Source organism: Hibiscus syriacus, unplaced genomic scaffold, assembly GCF_006381635.1.
Source record: "Hibiscus syriacus cultivar Baekdansim isolate YM2019G1 unplaced genomic scaffold, ASM638163v2 tig00117000_pilon, whole genome shotgun sequence".
NCBI classification, from domain to species: Eukaryota; Viridiplantae; Streptophyta; class Magnoliopsida; order Malvales; family Malvaceae; genus Hibiscus; species Hibiscus syriacus.
Genome location: NW_024063516.1, coordinates 1939653 through 1965996, shown reverse-complemented (window position 1 = coordinate 1965996; position 26344 = coordinate 1939653). Strand labels below are relative to the sequence as shown.

The window sequence follows — 26344 nt, the reverse complement described above, 5'->3', positions numbered from 1 at the left end:
AAATTGATTTGGTTGTAGAGTTAAATCAATGTGTTCTTACCTTTCTGGATCCCATGAGTTATTGGAAGATGTCCACTTAGAAGGAAAAAGTAAATTAGAAGGCAATTTTCGCCACTTAATCTTCACATTAAGCCCAATGTATCTTTACCTTGACACAAGAAACAAAAATTGTATTTGCTTGGTTTAAGATAGCTATTGCGAGTTGAGACCAAGTTACAACCAATGCAATTTTCTTTAATACAGAAATTAGCATCCAAAAGAAAGTGAGTTACCCCATAGTATCAGCAGCAAATATTGTTGGTTTTCCAAGAATCGGTGCATCCTGTTATTAACACAATGAAAGTGAGAAATTGTGGAACTACTACGGAAAAAGGGAGAGAATCCCACAGAAAGGATAGAATTTGTCGAATATATAAATATCGAAAGAATACTAATAGGCAACCTAAAAACAATGAACTGATTAATTAGTAATCACATCATAGCAAAAGAAAACTGAACAGTCGCTGATGAAAATGGATTACATTTTTTAACGAAAAACTTGAAAAAGTCCAGAATTAGAAAGAATGAGATGTTGTTTTTGCATTTAATTATTCTGGTCCTGTGGTGGCATCCATTAACAAAAAACAATATAAAAAGTTCCTGAGCAACCCTTTAAGTCTTCCACAAGGGTGTACCAACCATAGAAATTCTAAGATATGCATGTTAGAGTTCAATTTGCCAAAATTGAGTAACAAACACTAGAAAGACAAAATAAAAGTGGCTTTTATTACTGCCAGTTATAACCAAAAGTGATTTGAATCACAACAGATATTAAATATGGACAGAAAAAAAGGATAAATAAAGATATAACATACCTCTTATTCTTCAAACTCAAAACTTTCAATGGCAACAACACTTGCTACATGATTAGGAGGGGGCGAAGCAGCCCTTGAGCTTCTTCCCACGTTAATTTCAGCTTTATAGAGTCTTCATTATGAGTTATTAGTCGCTTACTCTTTGAACCTAGCATGATATTCTTCCTCTTTCTGGAAACTGCTACTTTGGCTCCTAATGCTTCCTTTGCTATGTGTCATATCGATTTTTTACCATAAGCTAGGATCTGCCATTTCAGCCTGATTCATGGATAACAAGTTACGTGAACCTGAGCTATTTTCAAATAATTGTAAAGTATATCAGCAGTTTTATCTTTTGAGGCACTGACATCTCCATGCATAGAAATTCCATTGCTAGTTTTGGCTTCATTGTCCTGAAATAAAAATACACATAATATAGCTTTTAGAAAGACCAACAATAAGTTTTACCATAACTGAAGTGTAACTGTATCCTGAGAATGAATTAAAAATAAGGAGAACAAAAGCACTCATATGAACCAGTTCTATTGAATTTTATCTTAGCCGTAGAGCATATAGATGCACAATCAAAATAGATGCAAAACCAAATTAGATGCTGAAGCAATTGAAGTCTTTCTGAAACACATGATCAACTTTCCTCCAGGCTCTAACTGATTAAATGTTACTGCGAAAATAGAATAACTATGAGTTTCAAATAGATGCAAGTATAAAATTATAATGCATGATCATAGAGAGAAAAAAGCCACGGGCAGGTAAGAAAGATAAAACAAATGCATGAGAGTGTGAAACAGAACTATAATCACTAGAGCAATAGGCTAGACCTTGTCATTATGTATATTAACTGATAAATCCAAAACTAAAAGAAACCAGAAAGGTTTTGAAGTGTAAAAATGACAGAGGAAAGGTACAGACGTGGCTATAAATTGAACATAGCATACTTTAAGTCTCGGAGCCTAAAAGATTAAAATCCTTAAATCAATGTATTCCAGTGATATCAACTTGTTAGTTGTTACCTAGCTACATCACCCGCTTGCACTTGCATGTGTTGTATCCAAGGAGTAACCCTCTAAAACAAACATTCTGCTATTATTGTTGGGCCATAAACGAAACTGAAATATCTATTCATTTCCTTTAGAATCATGGACTTTAAGAGATAAACCTTCTGGCTGAGATATTGAGGGGATGGGCCTGCCTCATAATAAGTGCATTTTATTATGTCGCAATACTTTAGGAAACAACTAGTAAGAATCAAAGATTTACTACACAAACACAAGGCTCATATTTAACTTCAGCAAAAGAATCAGAGAAATAATAACAGTACAAAACTAGATGAGTGTTTCCAGTATAAAAGTGAGAGCAAAAATGCAAAAAGTCAAAACATGCTACGTCACAATAGCAATCCAGATAATTGATGCTTTTTTTGGTAAGGTAAAGAGCTTAATTTATTAAATTATGATAAAAACTGACATTGCAAGGCGCATCGTTAAAAAACCTCCGTACACCTAATTGGAGGAAAAATAGTGCACCCTAAACAATGGCACTAAAAAAAGTTTACTGTCAAGCTTTTTATTAGAAATCTATTAAAACAAATGTTAAATTAAATTAAAAACTTTTAAGTTGGTTAGACTAAGAGTAATGACTCACTCACTTCCGCACATTTTTTTTGGCAGCTCTAGACGTCCAATTCGCCCAACATCACTAGCACTTAAACATTTTCTCAAACAAAGGAGTGATTAAAGAATTTGAACTTAAATATAGTTAAGTCTAAGTGAAGAACAATGCAATTAAAGAATGTATATGATTAACACATAGGTATTAGTCATTACGTCTGCAACAAATACTTTAGACAATAATCCAACTTAAAGTATCGACATTGGTGGAAGTTTTTATGAAAATTGTAAATGACTCTAAAAGAAGAAAAAGTATCAAGAATACCTTATATAACCAAAGGATAATCTTCAATTATTTGTTGCAGGTCTTGGTCAGTACACCTAGGCCAATAACGAGGAAATAAGTTATTTTTTCTGCGACCATCTGGTTGAGGCCTCCCATTTCAAATATGAGTTTCACTTGATAAGTCAATCCCATTTTGAAGAGCACTATCAAATTGCTTAGCAGGTGGAGGTTGAGGGCTTGGTCGCAAATGAGTGTCAAAAATCTCGATTTGACCATTTGCTTCATCTGGAGATGTATAAGGTACAACTAACCCAAATGGTGGATTAGATGGCTCATCCTTCAGAGAAGACTGCTGAAATTTAGACAAACAAGACCTATGATGCTCATCAAAATTGATTCCTGGACAAAAAAAGGTTTACACAAGGCTCATCAGCCACCAACAAATTTATACAAACAATTTTTGCAGAATAAAATAAATGTCCTAGCATGTGAGGTGACATTCACATGAAACAGGTAATGCAAGAATTAATGTTCTTATTGTATGTTTCCCCAAGACTACAATGATCGGTACAAGGAAAAGTTTTCTAAACCTGCATTTCGCTTCTCCTTTATATCCAGCCTTCCAGGCTTTAGATTTTCATTCATTAACCTTTTAGAGAAGTCCTCAATTTTCTTCTTTTCCAGGGAATGAGTAAATAATCTGTCATAGACATTTAGTCTGTCAATACCAGTGGATAAGCCAACTTCATAGGGCACTCTAGAATGCAACTCATGATGAGAAACATAAGAACATAACAAACTGGGTGTTGAAAGTCAAAATGACTTTCAGTGGATGTGCCAAACTTTCTATGCAATTTACAGAAAGTTGGCTGAAATTTGTCAACAAATGGGGCACTGAATTAGGTGCAGATTTTGTTGAATATTTTGCATTGGAAAATTACTCTTTTAGTCCCTATACTTTAGAGTATTTATAAGATTAGTCCTTAAGCTTCAACTATAAATACCCTAACCCATTTAGCTTCAAAATCATCCCAAATTATTTCTTCCTCCTTAGTAAAAGATTTGGTTATCAATTTGCTCTCTTTAGTAAAAGATCTGCATCAATCCGGAGACGTAGGCATAATTGGATGAACTCCGTTATAAATTTTGGGTATTATTTTTTCACTTTTATTTCAGATTCTCACTAATCTGGTTATAGGGAAATTACTCGGTTAATTCCCAATAACTGGTATCAGAGCTTTTGATAGTTAATTTTATCAGTTTTTATGTGAGGTTATTATTCATGTGAATAGTGCATTTCGTGAATAGTAAAATTTGATCGGCGATACGAGTTTGTTAATGGAGGTGTTTTAATATATGATGGTTTGCAGGAATTGTTAGAAACGATTTAAAAGAAGCCAGATTCGAGTGGGACCGATGGCTTTGAGAAACGAAGTGGATGAGCTCAAGATGGAGTTGCTCATATCCAAGAGAGCAATGAGTTAATGTGATGTGCTCAAGACCTTCTTGGAAGGACTTAGACCAGGGGTAATGCTCGGGGGAGAGCAAAGTAATGCCAAATACTTTCGGAGGCCATAGCTGTAGCTGGAAAGCTGACTGAGCTTGCAGGTGATAAGCCAAGTAGCGATGTGTCGTTCAGGCCCATTCCTAGAGATAATGGCAACAATGGTGGATACCAGAAAAAAGGTACAATAGGGAGATGGTAGAGAAAGCTCTTTGAATGGCCAAGGTGAGTCATCGACTGTTCGTAGCCAAGGAAAGCCATCGGGAAAGAATGATAAGGCTAAGTCCGGTGTAAAGAATAAGAGGAGCAAGAAAAAACTAAAGTGTTACTTCTGTGATGGTCCTCATTTGATTAGAGGATGTCCTGAGAAGCGTCGCCTTATAACCATCATGAAGAGGATGGGAGAAAGAGAAGTAGTAGGAATTGGCGTGGTTGCAAGTGTTAAAGTTGTCAAGCCAGGAAAAAGACTTGGTTCGATTAATGGGATCAATGCGACCAAACAAGGATCGAGACGAGGTAAGGCTGTTGATGTTGAAGTAGCTGAACTCGAAAGAAAGCCTGAGATTGTGAGTATCCAAGCAATCAAGACAGGGGAAAGACTTGGTGAGGCTACTTGTTCCAAAGTAGTCGAATCAAGGAACAAGAGTGGTACGACTACAAGTTCTCAAGTAGTCAACCCAGGATCAAAACATGACGAGACTGCGAGTGTCAAATTAGTCAAGCACAAGAAGGGACACAGTGCGATAGTAAGAGATAAAGCCATCAAGCCGATGGTGCAAAGTGAGCAAGTCTACTCACAGTATGCTAGGATGGAGGCGTGGTTCAAGTTGAGGCGTTTCAGGAATAAAGGGACACTTAAGAATTATGTGAGTTGATTTAGAAAACGCATGCTCAAAGTCCCAACGCATGCTAGGATGTGTGTGCAAGTATACACAATCAAACAAGTAATAAAGTGATAAGTAGAGTATCGTCTCCACAGGGAATTGGAGAAGTCAAATAGGTTTGTCAAGGCACTTTACTTTGTCACCTAAGTAAAGTTAGTGATGGTATATACAAATGATAATGCTGTGGTAAAATGGAATGATGGTGGTGTGGTAGTAATTGGATATGTCGTGGCAAATGAAATTGTAATGCATGCAAACAAATGTAAATGCCAAGGCAAAATAAAACGCAAATACTAGATTTAATATATAGGACTTTAGCTTTCTCACACGACAAGCAGCTATGGGAATGAGCGATGGGAGTCACTAGAAAAATCTAAGTCTATTTCTCTGAATGGTATTTCTTCTATGCCTATCCTGCCTGAAAGAGTCTACTAAGGTGCCCTATGCTATCTCTAGTAAGGGACTCGACAGATTAAAGATGCCCTGACAATTTTAATTGGCGTAAACCCCAACAGTGATCCTATTGGTCCAGATAACAGGATATGTCTCGGCAATACCTTTTCACGGAATCATTAACATCTAACCTATCGGCTATGCTCTACTCCTTTTAGTCGAATGAAATCCTATCCTTATCTCTAAGGTAGATTAGGACCTAGAGCCCTTTGTTTATGTAGTTCCTCCCTAGCTTCTCTCGAAGACTATAGATATTTTTGCCAAGGCATTCTCTTGAACCCTAAGCACCTTCTAAGGAAATACTACTCTCATAGCTCTCACAACCTCAAAGCATTAAGTTTCATAAACAAAACAGATTAAAGCATAACATAGCAACCATTCATTGAAATAAAAACTTAAACATCCAAGTGAACTCCCACCAAATAGGATTAGTTCATGGTGGGGTTAGAAATAAACAAGCATAAAGCAAGTATCATTTGTTCCTTACAACCCAATAACAAAATATGAAAGCAAAGAACTAAGGGAGGAGAGAAAGACTTCGACGTGCACTGCCCAATGCTTCCCTCGGCATCCAATCACTGCTCCTAGAGAATTGGCTCCTCTTGAATGCTCAGGACGCCACTCCCTCCGGCTTGTAAAGGAGAAATGCCACGACAAGTAGGATTACCGAAGAAAGATGATACATTCTCTCTCTATCTTTTTAAGCTCAAATCTGGGTAGAACCAAAGTCTCTAACAATGTGGCTTCATCCTATATTTATAGGGGGAAATTAACCCTTGAACTAAGAGTTGACTTTCCCAAACCATGGTTACTTTGCATGGGAGTCGGGCAAGACAGGTGATTAAACAGCCTGGGTAGCTGGTATGAGTGACCGATATAATCTCGTGGTAGACGCCCAAGGACAGGTAGGATCTGTAGGGTCAGGTGGCGTCATCAGCAGAACCGACGGGTAGAGTGTCGATCCCTCCAGGCGGATCTTCGAGGGGGATTTCTCAGACAGAGCTCTCATACAGTCGGATACAGCTGGCTTCAAAAATATATTCTCGCACTTTAAGCACTTTCGAAATACCGGATGAACTTGGCAAATTCATTTTTCTCAGCAATTTCCTTATGTCACGGCATTTTATTTCCTCTTTTCCTTGCTCTCAATACCTGCACATCATCAGACAAGTACATTTCCCATAAAGTAGCACCGCTGTAAAAATAAAATGCCACGGCAAACCGAAATCCACCACATACAACTAAATGCTTCTAAATGCATCTATATAGTTCTAAATGGGCCTTTAAACATTCAATAACTTAAGTTAAAAGTCCCCTAAAATATAGATTTTTACGGAGTTATCACACCCCCAAACTTAAGCTATTGTTTGTTCTCAAGAAATGGATAGTAATAAGCAAAACAAAGATACCATGACAAGTTCAGAAGACAAATAGTTTCATGGAATAAAATTTTAGCCCTCAGCACATATGGCTTCAACATGCTAGACTAGGTCAAGAAATCTAGTATTGTCCCCTAAGGCAAGATTCTTTGTGTAAGTGAGTGCATGTTTGTATCCAATCCATGCTTAACAAACTTAAAAATTTCCTACGCAATCTTTCTTTAATTTGCCATGACATTTTCTAAATCGGCTCTCACTTTGCATTTCTTTTCTTTTTATTAGTTCTGCTACGAGGGGAGTCAGCCCATCACTTTACCATCCCACGCTCTAGGTGAAAGGGAGCATACCTTCTACCCCCGATCTAGTCGGATAGAGTCATCCCATGACATCTTTCATTCACTCATATGCCATGGCATAGCGGAGTGTCCCTCTACAGGTATGCCTAGGCATTTATTCATAACTTCAAACTCTTTTTTTATAACAAAGAAACGGGGCTTTCAACAGCCAAAGTTTTATACCAAGACATTCTAAGAATTCTCTTATAAAATTTTCTAAGTTTCTTAAGCATGGAAAACATACAACCGTGTAATCAAGGGTTTCAAAGAAACAAGTCCTAAAGTTGGTTCTATCATCCTCAATCAGCCATGTATATTTCATCCTAGCCATCAAATTCATCATCATTGGGCATCCTTAACTAATTACAGAAAACTATTTAGGCAATTACTAAAGTCATGGCATTTTTAATTTACTACTATAGAACCCTACTTCCTCCAAACTTGAGAGAAGCATTACCCCCAATGGTTACTAAAACTAAAGAAAACAAAAACTACATGTTATGAATGCAATGCAAATGCAATGTACCTTGGCTTAAGCGGGTGGTGGTGCAGCGGTTGTGCGGCGAGTGCGCTTTCGTAGCTTGGCGGGGCTAGAGTGCTCTAAGTTAGACGCAGGTGCAACTGGAGGAGTGCTAGGTCCTTCTGGAATTGCTGGGAGTGGGGGATCCTGATGTTGAGATGCCTTCCTAAGGCGACGTCGGCTCCTACACAAAGGAGCTTACCGTGGCATCTCGAATTGTGACTCATCGGTTGACTCAGTGGGCTGTGGTACTTCAGGGTGTTTTTTCGCCAAAGGTTTAACAAGTTATGCTGGCTCTGGGATATTAGCGAGTTGGAGGTTGGCTTCTTGATCTGTTTCGGGTGCTATAACATGGACAGGGTCAGGGTCATCGGTCTCTTCAGCGTTAGCAGGCTCTTCAGGTTCAGCAGGCTGGGGACTCTCTGCACCATGCGATTGAGGGGTGTCGGTATAGGCATGACGAGGTGCTTCTGCAGATGCCTCGGCATCCTCATTCGGTGGCACGAGTATGTCCGGTAAGACAGGAATGGTGAAATTCGTGTGCGGGAGGAATTCCATCAAGGCATTGGTGAGAAATTCATCTTGGCGTTTGGCATAGTCGAAATATGTCATCAGTTTGTCAGACAGCTGCCCGACATGATCTTGAGTGCACTGGACTGCCTGCTTCAGGGCATCTGAATTTGCTTTGGCATGTAGAGATGGTGAAACACGAGATGTGGATGCCTCTTTTTTCTTCCCATTTGCTTCCTTCAATCCCAATAATAAAGGGATTTTCACTTTGGTGATCCCAACAATACCCGGTAAAATCTCATTAAATATTTCTTCGGGGACCTTCTTTTTACGGCATAATACAGTGATGAGATTTGGAAATATCAAGGCACTTGTAGGGCGCTTCAGGCACAAATGAGCCTGGTCCACTATAATCTTCCCTACATCAATGGCTCGCCCAAAGATGATAGAATGAAGCAGAAGCATTCGCTGGCAAGACACGGTCGTGTTGTGGGAAGTGGGTAAGAGTTTTTGCTTCATGAAATGATTCCACGACTTCACTTGTGAAAGGAGCCTCTCCCGGTCCACGGTCTTACGGCTCATTTGCTGCCCATTCCATTGTGTATCCAGAAGACAGAGATCTTCCGGTATGTCTTGGTAAGTTTCATTGTCAGCATCTTGAGCAAAACTAGCATGATGGTCTTCAGTAACCTGCAGTTTAAAATAACAATTAATTGAAGAATGAGTAAAATGGATAGAAATGCCACGAACAGTCACGTCATGCTGGTTTGGCTTGGATATATTGGAGTAAAACTCCTTCACTAAAGTGGCGTTGACGGCTGCGGGATGCTTGGAAAATTTTTGCCACTTATGCGTGGTGACAATGTCAAGAACCTCACTTTCTATGGCCACATCTTCCTCCTCATATAAGACAAATCCCAACTCAAAAAAGACTCGGCGGTTTTTGAGTGTTTGGAACCGTTCGCGGGTAGAATCATCCACAAACCGTGGTGGCGAAAGTGGCACAGGGGATGGGAACGGACCATGATGAGAACACACAAAGGAACTAAGAAGAAAAAACTTGGGTTGCCGGCTATGGAGGTTCGGTCAACAAGAAGAGAGAAAGAAGATGAGATAAAGTTAAAGTAAAAAGATAAAGTGAAAGTGAAATGAAGATACAAACAAAATGAGGATTTTGTGGGGAAATGTTAAATAAAAAAATAGGGCCTAGGCGGGAAAGAAACAAAATGAAAGTAAAAAGAAAACTAATCCCAAGTCAAAAAGTTAAAAATTTCCCTCATTTCCCTGTTTTCATTTGCCGCCCAAATTTTTCCAAACTTCCTCTATACGCCTCACGTGCATTGTGTGTGGGAAGGCCCTTGCAAAAATAAAATTAAACAGAATTAATTAAAAACAATAAAGACTAAAATAATAGCACTATAAAAATTATTTATGCACATGAGTAAATTTAAAATGTCATGGCATCCTTAAGATGTCGGACCAGTGTCAACGTCGTGCAAGAGCAGTGCCGACTTGTCACGCGCATGTGGGATTCCTTGGTAGGCCTTCAGGCATTGGCCATTGACTTTAAAAATGGATCCATCGCCCATGTTCTTGATATCAACAGCGCCATATGGATAAACATGGTGAACTTCAAACGGTCCCGACCAACGTGACTTTAGTTTGCCAGGGAAGAGTTTAAGCCTTGAGTTGAACAACAATATTTTATGGCCTTCATGAAAATATCGTGGCAAAAGCATTTTTTCATGCCACTTTTTGGTTTTTTCCTTGTAAAGCTTGGCATTTTCATATGCTTGTGCTCGAAACTCCTCCATTTCATTCAAGTCGAGCAATCGTTTCTCCCCAGCAAGTTGTGCGTCGAAGTTTAGCTTCTTAATTGCCCAGTATGCCTTGTGTTCTAACTCAACTGGGAGGTGGCAGGCTTTTCCATATACCATCTTAAAAGGCGACATTCCCAGAGGCGTTTTGAATGTCGTCCTATAGGCCCATAATGCTTCATCGAGCTTGGAGGACCAGTATTTCATTCGAGGGTTCACCACCTTCTCAAGGATTTGCTTGACTTCTCGATTGGACACTTCAGCTTGCCCATTCGTCTGCGGGTGATATGTCGTGGCAATCTTATGTCGCACTCTATATTTTTGCAATGTCTTGGCAATTAATCTATTGTCGAAGTGGGTGCCCTCATTGCTAATGATGGCTCTCGGTACTCCAAATCAAGTGAATATATTCTTGTGAAGGAACTTGAGTACCGTCTTTGAGTCGTTCCTCGGTGTAGCAATTGCTTCAACCCACTTCGAGACGTAATCCATCGCAAGCAAAATGTATAAATCCCCAAAAGAATATGGGAATGGTCCCATAAAATCAATTGCCCAAACATCAAAAAGTTATATCTCCAGAATATTTTATAGCGGCACTTCATGTCGTCTGGAAAGGTTTCTAGTGCGCTGACATCTGACGCACGCTTTGCAAAACTCATGGGCATCTTTAAATAGCGATGGTCAATAGAAGCCCGATTGGAGGACCTTTGCAGCAGTCTTCGAACCTCCAAAATACCCTCCACAGGTTGTTGTGTGGCAATGGTATAATATATTGTGTTGCTCCTCTTCGGGGACACACGACACATTGCTTGAACAAGTACGGCTCGTCCCAAAAAAAGAACTTGGCATCATGCAGAAACCTCTTTTTGCCTTGGCTGTTTAGTTCATAAGGAAAAACACCACTAACAAGAAAATTAACAAGGTCAGCGTACCACGGAATTGTCGTGGCATATAAAATTTTCTCGTCAGGGAATTCTTCTTTAATATCAAGAATGTCATGACATTATGAAATGTTCTCTAGCCTAGATAAGTGATCTGCAACCTGATTTTCAGTTCCTTTCTTATCAACTACCTCCAAGTCATTTTCTTGCAAGAGTAATATACATCTAATCAGTCTAGGCTTGCATCTTTCTTGTTCACTAAATATTATATAGCAGAGTGATCGGTGTGAACTATGACCTTTGTGCCTATCAAGTATGGCCTAAACTTGTCAAATGCAAATACCACTGCAAGTAATTCTTTCTCAGTGGTAGTGTAATTCAATTGTGCATCATTTAAGGTACGACTAGCATAATAAATCACATGAAAAATTTTACCTCTACGTTGTCCAAGCACAGCTCCCACGGTAAAATTACTTGTGTCGCACATTAATTCGAACGGTGCCGTCCAGTCTGGGGGAACTACGATCGGTGCATAGATGAGTTTTTGCTTCAGCTCTTTGAATGCGCCATGGTATTTTTTTATCGAACACAAATGGTTGGTTCTGTTTCAGCATGGTGCACAAGGGCTTGGATATTATGGAGAAGTCCTTGATGAATCTTCGATAAAATCCAACATGTCCAAGGAAACTCTGAATGCCCTTGAGAGAGTTTGGTGGGGGGAGCTTCTCGATCACCCCGATCTTGGCCTTGTCCACTTCAATGCCCTTTGCTAAAATTTTATGTCCTAGAACAATGCCTTTGGTCACCATGAAATGGCATTTTTCCCAGTTTAGTACGAGATCGGCTTCCTTTCACCGCTTCAGTACCTTTGCCAAATTGCCGAGGCATTTTTGAAAGTCGTCACCAGAAGCAGAAAAATCATCCATGAAAATTTCAAGATAATCCTCAACCATGTCGGAGAATATGGATTGCATGCAGCGCTGAAAAGTTGTCAGGGCATTACAGAGTCCAAAAGGCATCCTTCGGAAAGTATAAGTGCCATAGGGGCACGTGAACGTGGTCTTCTCTTGGTCCTCTGGTACGATGGAAATCTGATTATACCCCGAGTAACCGTCCAAGAAACAATAAAATGCCTTGCCTGCAAGTTGATCCAGTATTTGATCGATGAAAGACAAAGGGAAGTGATCTTTCTTGGTGGCCTTGTTAAGCTTGCGGTAGTCCATGCAAATTCGCCATCCGGTGACCGTGCGAGTAGGTATCAATTCGTTGTCTTCACTCGTCACCATGGTCATGCCTCCCTTCTTGGGCACGCATTGAACGAGACTTACCCAAGAACTATTCGAAATGGGGTAGATTACTCCAGCATCAAGCCATTTGAGAATCTCCTTCATCACAACTTGCTTCATGATTGGGTTCAATCTTCGCTGAGGCTCTATGGATTTGCCATGGCATTCTTCCAGCAAGATTTTATGCATGTAGATTGTTGGACTTATTCCCTTGAGATCTGCCATCGTATATCCTAACGCTTTCTTATGTTGTGACAAAACACTTAACAAACTCGATTATTGGTTAGGAGTAAGGGCAGAGAAAATAATCACAGGCAAAGTTTCATCACTACCCAGATAAGAATATTTAAGATGTTGTGGAAAATTCTTAAGTTCTAGGATAGGAGCATGATGTAATGAGGGCTTTGGAGGAACAAACTCTTTGAAATTAAGAGGTTTAAAACGCATACCTGGGCTAACATTAAGAAAGCTAGCCTGTTGTTCCTCGGATGAAAAATCATTAGGCTCTCCGGCCTTTGAGTCTTCCAGCAGCCTCTCATTAACCTTCAGCTTAATGAAATTGTCATGGAAAAATTGATCTGCTTCTTTTGCAATTACTGTATCTACTTCAAAAATGCTATGGCATTCTTCAGAATCATCCATATACTTAAGTGATCGGAAGACATTTACGGTGACATGTTGATCGGCCACTTGCGTAGTCAGCTCGCCCCTCTCACAGTCGATGAAAATACGATCGGTGGCTAGGAAGGGTCTTCCCAAGATGATGGGTGTTGTGGCGTCGACCTCACAGTCCATAATAAAAAATTCAACAAGAAAAATGAATTTGTCAACCTGTACGATGACATCTTCAATTCGCCCCTCTGGATGAACGTGCGAACGATTAGCTAATTGCAAGATGATCGATGTGGGTTTCGCATTTCCTATCCCAAGCTTGGCGAATATTGACTTAGGCATCATGTTCACACTTGAGCTAAGGTCACATAATGCCTTCCCAACAAACTTGTCTCCTATCGAACATGGGATGATGAAGCTGCCCGGATCATGTCTCTTTGGTGGCAGCTTACTTAAGGAAGAGCAAAATTCTTTTGCCGTGGCAATTGTGTCGTACTGCTTAACCTTTCTCTTCTTGGTAACAATCTCCTTGAGAAATTTGGCATAAGTGGGCATTTGTTCCATAGCTTCCAGAAAAGGGACATTGACTTGTAATTGACTCATAATGTCAACGAACTTCTTAAATTGGATATCTTCATTGTGCTTCTTCAGTCGTTGCGGAAAAAGAGGTGGGGGTCGGGCTTCCTACACTGACGGGGTGCTAACAGAAGTTGCCTTGGCATTTTTATTTGCCCCCTCAGTTTCTTTACTTGATGACTCCTCAACCTTTTCCTCTTCCACTGGTGCTTCTTTCTGCACATCGTGATCAGCTTGCTTGGTTATAGGGGGTGATTCATCCTTTAGTCTTCCCCCAAACTTGTTTTCAACATTAATTTATGTACTGCTTTGGAGAGTCAGCACATTGCAGTTCTCCTTGCCATGAGGTTTAGTGACTTTAGTGTCACTCGGTAATTGTCCTGGTTTGCGTTCTTGTAATGTCGCAGCAATCTGACCAACTTGACTCTCCAATGCCCTTAGCGACGAACTATGGCTTTGAAGCAGGGCTCATTGATTTTTTATGGAGGTTGCATGGTCTTGCAGCATTGTCTTTGTTGTTTCAATAAACTCTTTCATTGTGGCTTCCAAAGAACTGGTGTTTGATGAAGATGATCCTCCCTTGTTAGAATTATGCAATGGCATATTCGATTGATAACCATGGGAGTCATTGTAATTCTTTTGTCGAGTTGGTTGATGGGCATTGTTGGATCCTTGATTTCCCCATGAAAAGTTTGGATGTTGACGCCATCCAGGATTATATATGTTAGAATAGGGGTTATTGTTGCCTCGATTAAAATTACCCACAAAGTTTATGGATTCTTGATTGGTCGGGCAGTCACTCTCATTTTGATTGCTGTGGCATAATAAACAAGCTGAATGGGTTGCCTTCACTTCTCTAACCTCACTTGGCTTTTGCAATTTTTTCAGCATGTTGGTGATAGCAGCAAGTTGGGCGGACACATTATCTTTAGAATCTAGCTCAAAAGCTCGGTGTGACTTGCGCCCAACTCCAAGCCTTGTGGATGGAAACTGATAATCATTAGTGGCAATCTTATCTAGAATGTAAAATGCCTCTGCTGGTGATTTGTCAAGTAACATTCCATTTGCCGAGGCATCTAGCATCATCCTCGTGGGTGCGTTTACTCTATTATAGAACATCACCACTTGGGTCCAATCTTGAAAACCATAGTTTGAGCACTTGCGAAGCAATGCCTTGTATCGATCCCAGCATTCATACATCGACTCGTCATCAGCCTGACGAAAGGAAGCAATGTCGTTCTTCAGTTGGGTGTTCATATTTGGAGGATTATACCGCAGCAAATATTTTTTGCACAGATCAGTCTACGACTCCATTGAACCCGCTGGAACACCACTCAACCACGCCCTTGCTCGGTCACGTAGGGAGTAAGGAAACAACTTTAATTTCAGAACGTCTTCGTGCACCCCTTGTTGGCGGAACGAAACGAACACCTCCAAGAAGTTGCGAATATGCTGCCTGACATCTTCATTTGGCATGCCCCCAAACTATCCTATAGAGTTCAACATATTGAACATGACGGGTTTAAGCTCGAAATGGACTGCTTGAATATCTGGGGCCACAATTCCAAGATTTAAATCTTCTAAGATCGGGTTTAAGTGGTCAAGAATGACACGAAGTATGGCTGCATTCCCATCATTTAAATTTGCCCTGACATTATGATCATCCTCATGACCAATACCTTGATTTCCGATTTGGTATATGTTTACACGTTGAGCGCGTCTTCTGTGTCTAAAAAACCTCTCGATTTCAGGATTAATAGGTTCTAGTGGCTCTTCAGGGTTACTTCGGGTCATGTACCTTTAAAAATAAATGAAGAAAAATTAAGGAAAGTAAAAAAATAAAACTAACTAAAAAGAAAATAGGAACAAGTAAAATAAAAATACTATGACAAATCAATTTAACTTCCAGTTGCCAATTCCCCGGCAACGGCGCCAAAAACTTGTCCGCTCTTTGTGAGTATTGAATATGAGTGTGGATACGTTTGCAAGTATACACAATCAAACAAGTAATAAAATGATAAGTAGAGTATCGTCCCCACAGGGAATTGGAGAAGTCAAATAGGTTTGTCAAGGCACTTTACTTTGTCACCTAAGTAAAGTTAGTGATGGTATATACAAATGATAATGTTGTGGTAAAATTGAATGACTGATGAGTAAATGGAATTATGGTAGTGTGGTAGTAATTGGATATGTCGTGGCAAATGAAATTGTAATGCATGCAAACAAATGTAAATGCCAAGGCAAAATAAAATGCAAATACTAGATTTAATATATAGGACTTTAGCTTTCTCACACGACAAGCAGCTATGGGAATGAATGATGGGAGTCACTAGGAAAATCTAAGTCTATTTCTCTAAATGGTATTTCTTCTATGCCTAGCCTGCCCGACAGAGTCTACTAAGGTGCCCTATGCTATCTCTAGTAAGGGACTCGACATATTAAAGATACCCTGGTAATTCTGATTGGCGTAAACCCCAACAGTGATCCTATTGGTCCAGATAACAGGATATGTCTCGACAATACCTTTTTGCGGCAACATTAACATCTAACCTATCGGCTATGCTATACTCTTTTTAGTTAAATGAAATCCTATCCTTATCTCTAAGGTGGATTAGGACCTAGAGCCCTTTGTTTATGTAGTTCCTCCCTAACTTTTCTCGAAGACTAAAGATATTTTTGCCAAGGCATTCTCTCGAACCCTAAGCACCTTCTAAGGAAATGCTACTCTTATAGCTCCCACAACCTCAAAGCATTAAGTTTTATAAACAAAATAGATTAAAGCATAACAAAGCAACCATTCATTAAAATAAAAACTTAAACATCCAAGTGAACTCCCACCAAATAGGATTAGTTCATGGTGGGGTTCGAAATAAACAAGTACAAAGAAAGTATCATTCGTTCCTTACAACTCAATAACAAAATATGAAAGCAAATAACTAAGGGAGGAGAGAAAGCCTTCGACGTGCACTGCCCAATGCTTCCCTCGGCCACCAAGCATTGCTCCTAGCGAACTGGCTCCTCTCGGATGCTCAGGACGCCACTCTCTCCGGCTTGTCAAGGAGAAATGCCACGGCAAATAGGATTACCGAAGAAAGATGAGACTTTCTCTCTCTAACTTTTTAAGCTCAAATATGGGTAGAACCAAAGTCTCTAACAATATGGCTTCATCCTCTATTTATAGGGGAAAATTAATCCTTGAACTAAGATTCGACTTTCCCAAACCATGGTTACTTTGCTTGGGAGTCGGGCAAGACAGGTGATTAAATAGTCTGGGTAGCTGGCATGAGTGACCGGCATAATCCCGTGGCAGACGCCCAAGGACAGGCATGATCTACAGGGTCAGGTGGCATCATCAGCAAAACCGGCGGCCAGAGCGTCAATCCCTCCTGGCGGATCTTCGACGTGGATTTCTCGGGCAGAGCTCTCGGACAGTCGGATACAGCTGGCTTCAAAAATATCTTCTCGCACTTTAAGCACTTTCGAAATGCCGGATGAACTTGGAAAATTCATTTTGCTAAGCAATCTCCTTATGTCACGGCATTTTATTTCCTCTTTTCCTTGCTCTCAATACCTGCACATCATCAGACAAATACCTTTCCCATAAAGTAGCACTGCTGTAAAAATAAAATGCCACGGCAAACCAAAATCCACCACATGCAACTAAATGTTTCTAAATGCATCTACATGGTCCTAAATGAGCCTTTAAACATTCAATAACTTAAGTTAAAAGGTCCCCAAAATATGGCTTTTTAAGGAGTTATCACAAACAAGGGGCATAGACTTAAGATGCCAGAAGTGTTGTAAAATTACCCGATGGGAGCCGAGTCATCCACAGTGATGGATGAGCCCAAGATCAAGCTGTCCAAATAAGAAGATGAACCCAAGATCGAAGAGGCGTTGAGAGTTGGCTCAATAAGGTTCATTTCATCCAAGGCGAGTAGAAGCCAAGTGCAAGAAGAGTTGTCCGTGTCCAAGGAGTTTACCGAGCATTTTCGTGTAGAGAACATGGCTTCAGAGACCATCTTAAGAGAATGGTCGAATCAAGGGCTTGTCGGGGATGTTCAAGTGAGGAAAAATCCTTCAAAGACTAGTGGACAAGAGTCGAAGGAAGCCAAGACGTTGAGGGATAAGGCAACCACGGAGAAACTGCCCATTCACAAGATGGGAAGTGAGCTCTTCATGTTAGAAGGGATGAGGCAAGAAGAGGCATCAGACTTTGTCGTGAGAATGTGTTGATGCATGATGGCGCAAAGAACTCCAATGACAAAAGTTCAATGTGATGAGTGTCAGACTTCAGGGAGTAAGAAGGGTTGACGCAAATTTTTGAGCAAATGCCAATGAAATCAGAGGGGAATGTACATCTCAACACTACTCTAGTGTTCTTTTGAGTTTGATTTGATGTTTTAAGTGAGTATAGGTCGAGCAAGACCTAACTTTTAAAGCGGAGGAAAAAAATTTTGGAGGGGATCCAAGACTTTTCCGCAGGACCGGGAGGGTCCAAATCGAGGCAAATTAAGACTTGTAGGAAAGAGAGTTCCTACGCTAGAGATGCATTTGTGGACGTGTTAGCCCATTTTATCACTTGGCGGCAAGAGCTGAAGCAAGCACAACCGTTATGGGAGGATGAGTCCTTATGGGGGGACATGAGCAAGTGGTGGCGTCGAAAGGCAACCAAGTTGATGCAAAGTATTGCGTGAAAGATCGTGAAGTTACATGCGGCAAAAGCCAAGACAAACAGTTCGTATGAGAGGACCAGAGTGCTATGATGAAGCAATGCAGGTGGAGGATTCAGTCAAGTGGGAGTCTTCCATGAAAGATGAGATGGACTCGCTTATGTCAAATCAGACTTGGGAATTAGTTGTATTACCACCAGACAAGAAAGCGCTCCATAACAAGTGGGTTTACAAGACGGTGAGAGTAACAAGACCAGAAATGCTTCTGCATTGATCGAGGTGTGAAGACATATTAAAATCAGTATTCAAGTGGGAGATTGTTGAAAGTCAAAATGACTTTCGGTGGAGGTGCCAAACTTTATGTGCAATTTGCATAAAGTTGGCTGAAATTTGTCAACAAAAGGGGCACCGAATTAATTGCAGATTTTGTTGAATATTTTGCATAGGAAAATTACTCTTTTAGTCCCTATACTTTAGGGTATTTATAAGATTAGTCCTTAAGCTTCAACTATAAATAGTCTAACTCATTTAGATTCAAAATCATCCCAAATCATTTTTTTTTCTTAATATTAAAGAGTTTAGAGAGTTTTTTTGTGAGTTGTGAGTGTTTTGTAAACACCTGTAAATTTTCTCTCTTTAGTAAAAGATCTGCAGCATTCCGGAGACATAGACATAATTGCTGAACTCCGTTATCAATTTCGGATATCATTTTTTCGCTTTTATTTCGTATTCTCACTAATCTGGTTATAGGAAAATTACTCGGTTAATTCCCAACAATGGGAGCTTGCCGCCAAGGTACAGGACTTGAACCAGCTAACTGAGTCCAACCTTTAGCAGAATATTCTTTATATCTCTCAGGCAAAGATGAATGGAAAAGCAAAGATTGTGACAAGGAAGAACTCGATCTCTGAGATAGGATGTCAAATAACATGGTTTACAGAATATTATATAGTCAAGGAATGCTATCAACTAGGAAATACAGTTCAAAGCCGCAAAACTTAAAGTAAGAACACATTGACTAGGAAAAATTGTCTTTTTTCATATATGATCACAAAGTAACTAGGAATGATAGATTATGGCCCTATATTAAAAGGTTAACTCCATCATTAAGTCTTAAAAGAGATTCTGGAAGAGACACATCAGAATAGTGATGTAAATTATCCAAGCTCACCAAAACAACATTTTTTCTCGCACGCTATGCACTCTATTCCTCCAGCATCCAACAAAGTAAACGCATGAACTGAAACAATGCATCCGCAATGAACCCGCTGCAGAGATATAGTGAATGTAAAAAAAGGTAAAGTAACCAAAGGAATCTAAAACTAAAACTAGGGAAGATCAAAGAACATATTAGGTATCCTAGCACCAAAATAACGCTCATAATTGTATCTAACTAACCTTCCCACATGACACGCAGCTCCTCCAACCAGAAGCATTCAAGTGAAAAGTATCACAAAGTCTTCCCTCCTCAAAAGCAGAACTAAAATCAATGAACTTAATTCAGATTAAAACATGGAAAATAAATTAAGCAATTAACTTTTAAGACTTCACGTTTTAAAAAATAAAAAAAAAATCTTGATTAAGCAAGTCATATCAAATATCTAATTCGAGCGAACAAAATTTACTAAATTAACCAACGGGATAACCGTAAAAGGTCAATGATTCTACAATCACTAAATTGAAATAAAAAAATTTTGAGAAAAACGACTAAAAATGAAGTCAAAAGAGTCTCAAGAAAAAGTGAAACTCACGCGCATCGATCACAGAGCTCAGCAAACTCTCCTGTTCGCAACCGCCAGCCTTTCCTCGGTCTTTACGATTTCAAGTCCTTACAGTCCGAATTGAAGCACAACTTAGAAGACGAAGCTGCTTCCGGAGTTGACTTCATAATAGTATGTATAAATGAATAGACAAGCAGACAGACAGATTAATATTTTTTACATAAACACTTTTGATAAACGATCTGTTCTTCATTATTTATTATTTATAACCATATAGATAAGCAATCTTAATTCATTCAAAAGTTGGTTTTAAAAATTTAAAATTTTGATATTAAACATCTGTATCGAATTAAAATGTTGTCGTTTGAAATGAATTATGCTCTTTATTACAATTTTTTCGTTCATTTTTTCATTTACTCAGAAAACAAAATATGTTCGCTTCTTTAATTGATTTTTTGAAAAATAAACTCTATACGTTTATACTTAAATGACACGCCGAGTCCTGTCCCTGGCCTCTTCTATATTTGACTTTGCTTCTTTGTTGTCAATTTTTAGATAAAATTTAATTTTCTTTGTTTTTTTGGTATTTAGTTTTTGGGGCCTTTTGACCTTTCTTGGACGTGTGATTTGCTTTACAACATTAACCCTTTGAAAATAAGAAAATGGAATGAATACCAATTTACCAATTACCAACATACTGCATCTGTACCCTTTCACACATATTCAGTGGGAATGGACAGTGATAAGTGGAATATTAGATTAGTAAAGTATCAAACTATTTGATTTGAATATTTTACTACTCATTAAATTCATCGTGGTTTATTTTGATTACAAATTAATTTAATTATTGGGTATTATGTGGAATTTGATATTTTAAAATCACGGATAGTTGATATGTGTGACATAATTAACTTTTCTATTAAACTTTTTATGTGCAATTGAATATTTTTTTATAATCAATGATGAAGACAAAATAGAATATGTTCAAAGATTTTTAATTATTTAATAATAAATGTTTATATCTCTAACCTAATTCTAAAATCGGAACCTTAAAAAATAATAACAAATCTTTTAATCATTAGTATCAAATAATGTAACGTAAATCAAACATCCATTTGAATGGGGTTAGTAGTGGGGGTTTTGTTCACTACAATGGTCTTTATACGTAGAGTTGGGTATATGGGCTAAGATCTGCGGGCTACCCGTATAACCTTCGATCCGTGCGGGCTTCGGGTCTCAAAAAATAAGATCGTTTAAATTGTGGGTTTATTAGCCCAGACCGTTAAACCTGTGGGTTTAATGGGTATACCCGCGGGCTCCGCAGGTAGCCCGCTTAATTTAATTATTTTTTTCAATTTATTTTATGTTATGCAATTTTGAAGTATGGAGCCCAAATGCCCACAACCCCATTCACATTTTGAAACCCTACGAGTAAACGTTCCCAATTCATACTGAAGCAAGCAAAACTATAAGAAAATATACCTTTAATGACACATGAACGATGACACACTAATTTATGACTTGCAAAAAATGTGTGTCATAAAAAATATGTCATATTTCTTAAAATCTAAACGATTTATGACTTACAATAATGTGTGTCATATTTAATAGTCATAATATAAAAAATTTAGCAAAAACGCGAAGTACACTTTTCATTGTGTGTCATCTATAAAAGTCATCTTTTAATTCCCCCTCATAATTTAACTTACGCATGCTTTCCCGCTTTCTCAGTGCCCCCTCCCCTCTTCCCCAAAAAAACCTTAATCCCCAAAACCAGCAACAAGGGATAAACAATGGGAATCAAAGTTCTGCTTAGATTCATGAAACCTTTCATTGAACCCATTCACATCAAGAAATACGCTGGCAAGCGGGTATTTCCTCGAATACTTTTTTCTTCTCTTTTATTTCCATTTTTTCCTCCCCAACATATATATTATTCTGCAAGTTTTGCAGGTGGGTATTGATGCTTATTCATGGTTACATAAAGGATATATTTTTGTTTTAGTTGTATGTGTATCTTCTCTCCTGAAGGTCGACTTTTCCAAGTCGGTATGTGTATTTTAACTTTATTATTCTGGAATCTAGAAGAACTTTATTATTGTTATTATTTGTTTTTAAATTTTGATTTTGGAATAAATTGAGCAGAGTATGCGTTTAAGGCAGTGAAAGCATCTGGGATCACATTCACTGGTGTTCGAGGAAAAGATTTCGTCTGTGTTGTTACCCAGAAGAAAGTTCCCATTCGTACTCTCCCATTTACATTTCCTTTACTTCTTTATTTTTAGGATTAAAGTGATTTTTAAGGTTTTCTTCGAATTGGGTATTTAATTTTGAATAATGTTATGTAGGACAAGCTATTGGATCAGATTAGTGTCACCAAGTTCCTTGGATTATTGGTTACTGGCATGACAGGTTTATTTTTTTGCTAAATACCATTTTTTTATTTTGGTAAATGTTTTTCTTAGATATTATTTGTTCGAATTGCCAAGATCTTTGTTTTGTTGACTAGTGAACCAGGGTTTTGGTGATGTAAGGGATTCAGAGCTATAATGATATATCTCTTTTCACACTGATGATAATTGGCATTTCCACACTTCAACTGATGCAAGGACCTTGGTCCAACAAGCAAGGAATGAAGCAGCTGAGTTTCGATTCAGATATGGATATGAGATGCCTGTGGATGTATTGTCCAAATGGTATAGTTACTTGTATTATATTCTCTTGAACTTGACAATATTTAGTTGTTTTCAAAAATTTGGATTTTGTATTTTCTGTATATCTCATATGGATAATGTTTGATCAAGCTTAATGACTTGAAAAGATCAGTTATTTGGATACACACTGGATATAAATTTATGTGATTTTACTTCTGCTAGTAGATATTTGAAAAATATTAAGATCCTGCTCGTTTTAACATCAAAGTTGAAGCGGCTTTATCATCCTTATTTACTGGTTCATGGGTATAGTCTTGGTTCCAAAATTAATACACACGACCAACCACATTTTAACTGTTATTTTGAATTCCTTATTGAAAATTGATTTATCTTTGATGTTTATGGTTCTCATCCATTTTGATGATCATACATTTAATTTAGCCTCTCATGCTTTATTGGTATAGGATTGTAGACAAATCACAGGTTTATACTCAACATGCTTATATGAGGCCTCTTGGAGTTGGTAAACCTATGATTTCTTCAACATCCTACAATTTTGTTTTAAAAGTTTTTCTATCTTTATTTTTTCCATGGGTGATTTGCAACTTTTGAGTTGTTAATACACATGCAAGCATATATATGCTTATGTATAATTGTGTATTCTAGATAACTTACTATGCTATGTTCTGTTTCCTTTTATGTGAAGTTGCCATGGTTTTGGGTATTGATGAAGAAAAGGGACCCCAACTCTACAAGTGTGATCCAGCAGGCCATTTTTTATTGTCATAAGGTAGTTTGCAAGTTGATTTTATCGCTCTTCATGTTTGGATTCTTGATTTTAGTTCTAAATGCCTGGTTCCAGAAGCCATATATTATTACTATGGTTATGATTCATAACTGTTTCTCTCAACTAGGTCTCTTTGACTATATTCTATATAGAAGTTTTGTTTTTGTTGAGAGTGTAGTACAAGATGTGACCACAATAATTTGGTTAAATTTTAGTTAGTTTAGGGTTTGCATTATACATCTAGATTGAATTTTTTACTGATGTTCTACAGGCAACCAGTGTTGGATCGAAAGAACAAGAGGTAATTAATTTCCTGGAAAGGAAGATGAAGAATGACTGCTTTTACTTATGAGGAAACAGTGTAGGTATATATATATTTTATCCTTTATGTATGTTAAAGGAAGTTGTTAAATGTCACAAGTTTAACATTTGCTAACACTACCACATTTGTCTAATGTTTTATTTTCCTACTATTATACAGACTGCTATTTCGGCTCTGCAATATGTTCTTCAAGAGGATTTCAAGGCTACCAATATAGAGGTATAACGAGTCAGCCTATCATATTTGTTTGTAGTGATTTTATTGCTATGTTGAGTCTGCAACCATATAAATGTGTGAATGGATTATATATCTTTTGTGTATTCTGACTCTAATCCAAATGATGTTGTTTCTCTAATATAATTACATGCGTAATTATGTATAACCGCAGTCATTGTGTAAACTGAAATTATTCTTGTTTACCCTCTTTTTGAACTGTGGTTGATAAACATCTCAAGTATCAAATATGTTGTTCTTTTCTTGCGGTAGAGTTAATTGAATTATTTTGATTCTTAGTTTTGACATAATTGGACTGCTTAGCGTTGTACTATTCTTGTTCCTTATCAATTCATTTTCAATTTTCTTTTGCAGATATACAATGAGCAAATAACAGATTTATTAGATCCAAATCAAAGAAACTTGCAGGTAGAATGGATTATTATTTAACTTTTCAGTTTCCATTTTTTACTAGACGAAAAAATTGGGTTTTCTTATACTGTTCTATTATTTTCATCCAGATAAGAAAAGATGTAAAAATAACTTTTCAGTTGAGAAGATGTCTTCTGAAACTACTAATTCCAATGCTGCAAGCACTTTGGTTAAGCTTGTACATCAGATTTACACCCCCTTTTACTTGTTTCAGGATGGGGTTAATGATCTTCATGATTTGAAGAGTTCACTTGCTTCATTTCCTATTAAGCCACTTCAGGCACTCAAGTATGGCTTTTTTATGCTTGCATGATCTTACTATTTAAACAATTCATTATTACAACATAATTAAGATGACATTTTTATTAGCATTTGTCTCATTCAAATGACCTCCAAGTCGTAATTGTCTCAAATAGAAAGCAGTTTCTTGTCACAAGTGTCATTTAATTTTAAAATTATATGCTTTTTGCCATATCCTTCTCATATAGTTTAAGAACATATGTGTTATCTATTACACAAAAAACTATTTTTTTCTTCTGAAAAAGGGAAGGTTGTCAGTGTAATTGTTTTTGGGTAATTAGTTTCTTTTTTTGCAACTTTTTAATTGGTGCAGAGTTTGTTTTGACATTGGTGAAGGTGAGGGTACAAATGGTCCAAATTGGAAAGGTGTTATGCCATTGGAAAGTGATACAAAGTCATCAAGACCCATGGACCAAGATGCTGGAAGACATGAGGGTGAGAATTCCGGGCAAAGTGGCTCTTTCACACGTCAGGTTATTCCAGAGCTTAAAAAGTACTTGAGCGGTACACTAATACCTGATAGTGCCTTTTCTCCTAACAAGGTTATTGGAGATAGGGACAGGTAAACTTTCTCCTAAGTGAAGTTACCCTGAACCCTAAATTGTTATCACCAAACATACATTGCTTGAAATGACTTTTTGTGAAATATAAGTTGTTCTTTCCCCATTATCATGCTCTAGATATGATGAGTTTCTGGATTATGTGGATTGCAAGTCTAGAGGAATCCTAGATGTATAATGTGGTACACTGGGACTTTTCTACTTGGTTATTGTTCTTATATTCTGTAGTTAAAAGGAATAATTGTCTGTCACCATTACCATTAATTTTAATGGCAAAGGTTTGTATGCCAATTTATATTCAATTTTATCAACTTTGTTTTGCAGGGACTTCCCACAGCCTAAATTTCCATCTGAACGCAACTACAGTGGTCCATTGTACCGCCAGAGGAGAGAAGCAAATAACATATCTGGTATAGCCTGGTTTTATTACATTTCATTTATGCTTAGAATGGATGCTACTTATTTGTACGCAAACGAACTCTGTTTTGTTATCTTTGCTTCTTGCATATCAGAGGATGCTTCAGAAGGAGCAGTTGTTCAGCGGGGACGATTTAAGGTGACTTCAGCCGATCTCAGTCCCAAGGTACATTTACTATGTATTGAAACTTTTACCTCTTTTATGTAAAGAAACTTTGCAGCAGATTGGTTACAATCTTCTACTATTATTATGCTAATAGCCAATAACATGCAAATTTGTACTAATAAACTATATGTACTTGAAATATACTTCACTTTAAATAAGTATAAATTATATACTTATTTAATATTTTTTACTTAGGTTGGCGATGGGAATGAAGAATACATGACATTGATGATACTCGCAAAGAATGGGTATCTTATGTGGCAAACTTTATTATGCCGTGATATTTTGCATCGATATATGATTACAATATTTTTGAGAACTTAATGTTAATATATTGTATGCAAATGGATTGCTTATATATAATATGATATATATATATATTTAGTATTATGAGGCATTAAATGTGATTTAGTTTGATTATTTGTCAATCTACAATATATATATATATAATTTACGACATACAATCACGACACACGAATGTGTGTCATCTTTTTTATTGACGTGTGTTTCAATGACACGCAATGTAAGTCATAAATGCGTGTCATAAATTTATAACACACAAATGTGTGTCGTCTTCATTTGTGACGGTGGCTTT

At 37.8% G+C, this 26344-nt stretch overlaps 2 pseudogenes; one reads left to right on the top strand and one right to left on the bottom strand.

Moving 5' to 3' along the window:
- LOC120194656 overlaps positions 1–20065 on the bottom strand; it is a 34012-nt pseudogene extending 13947 nt beyond the window's left edge.
- A 1842-nt stretch (positions 20066–21907) lies between these two features.
- LOC120194663 lies at positions 21908–23886 on the top strand (annotated as a pseudogene).
- The last annotated feature ends 2458 nt before the right edge of the window (positions 23887–26344 follow it).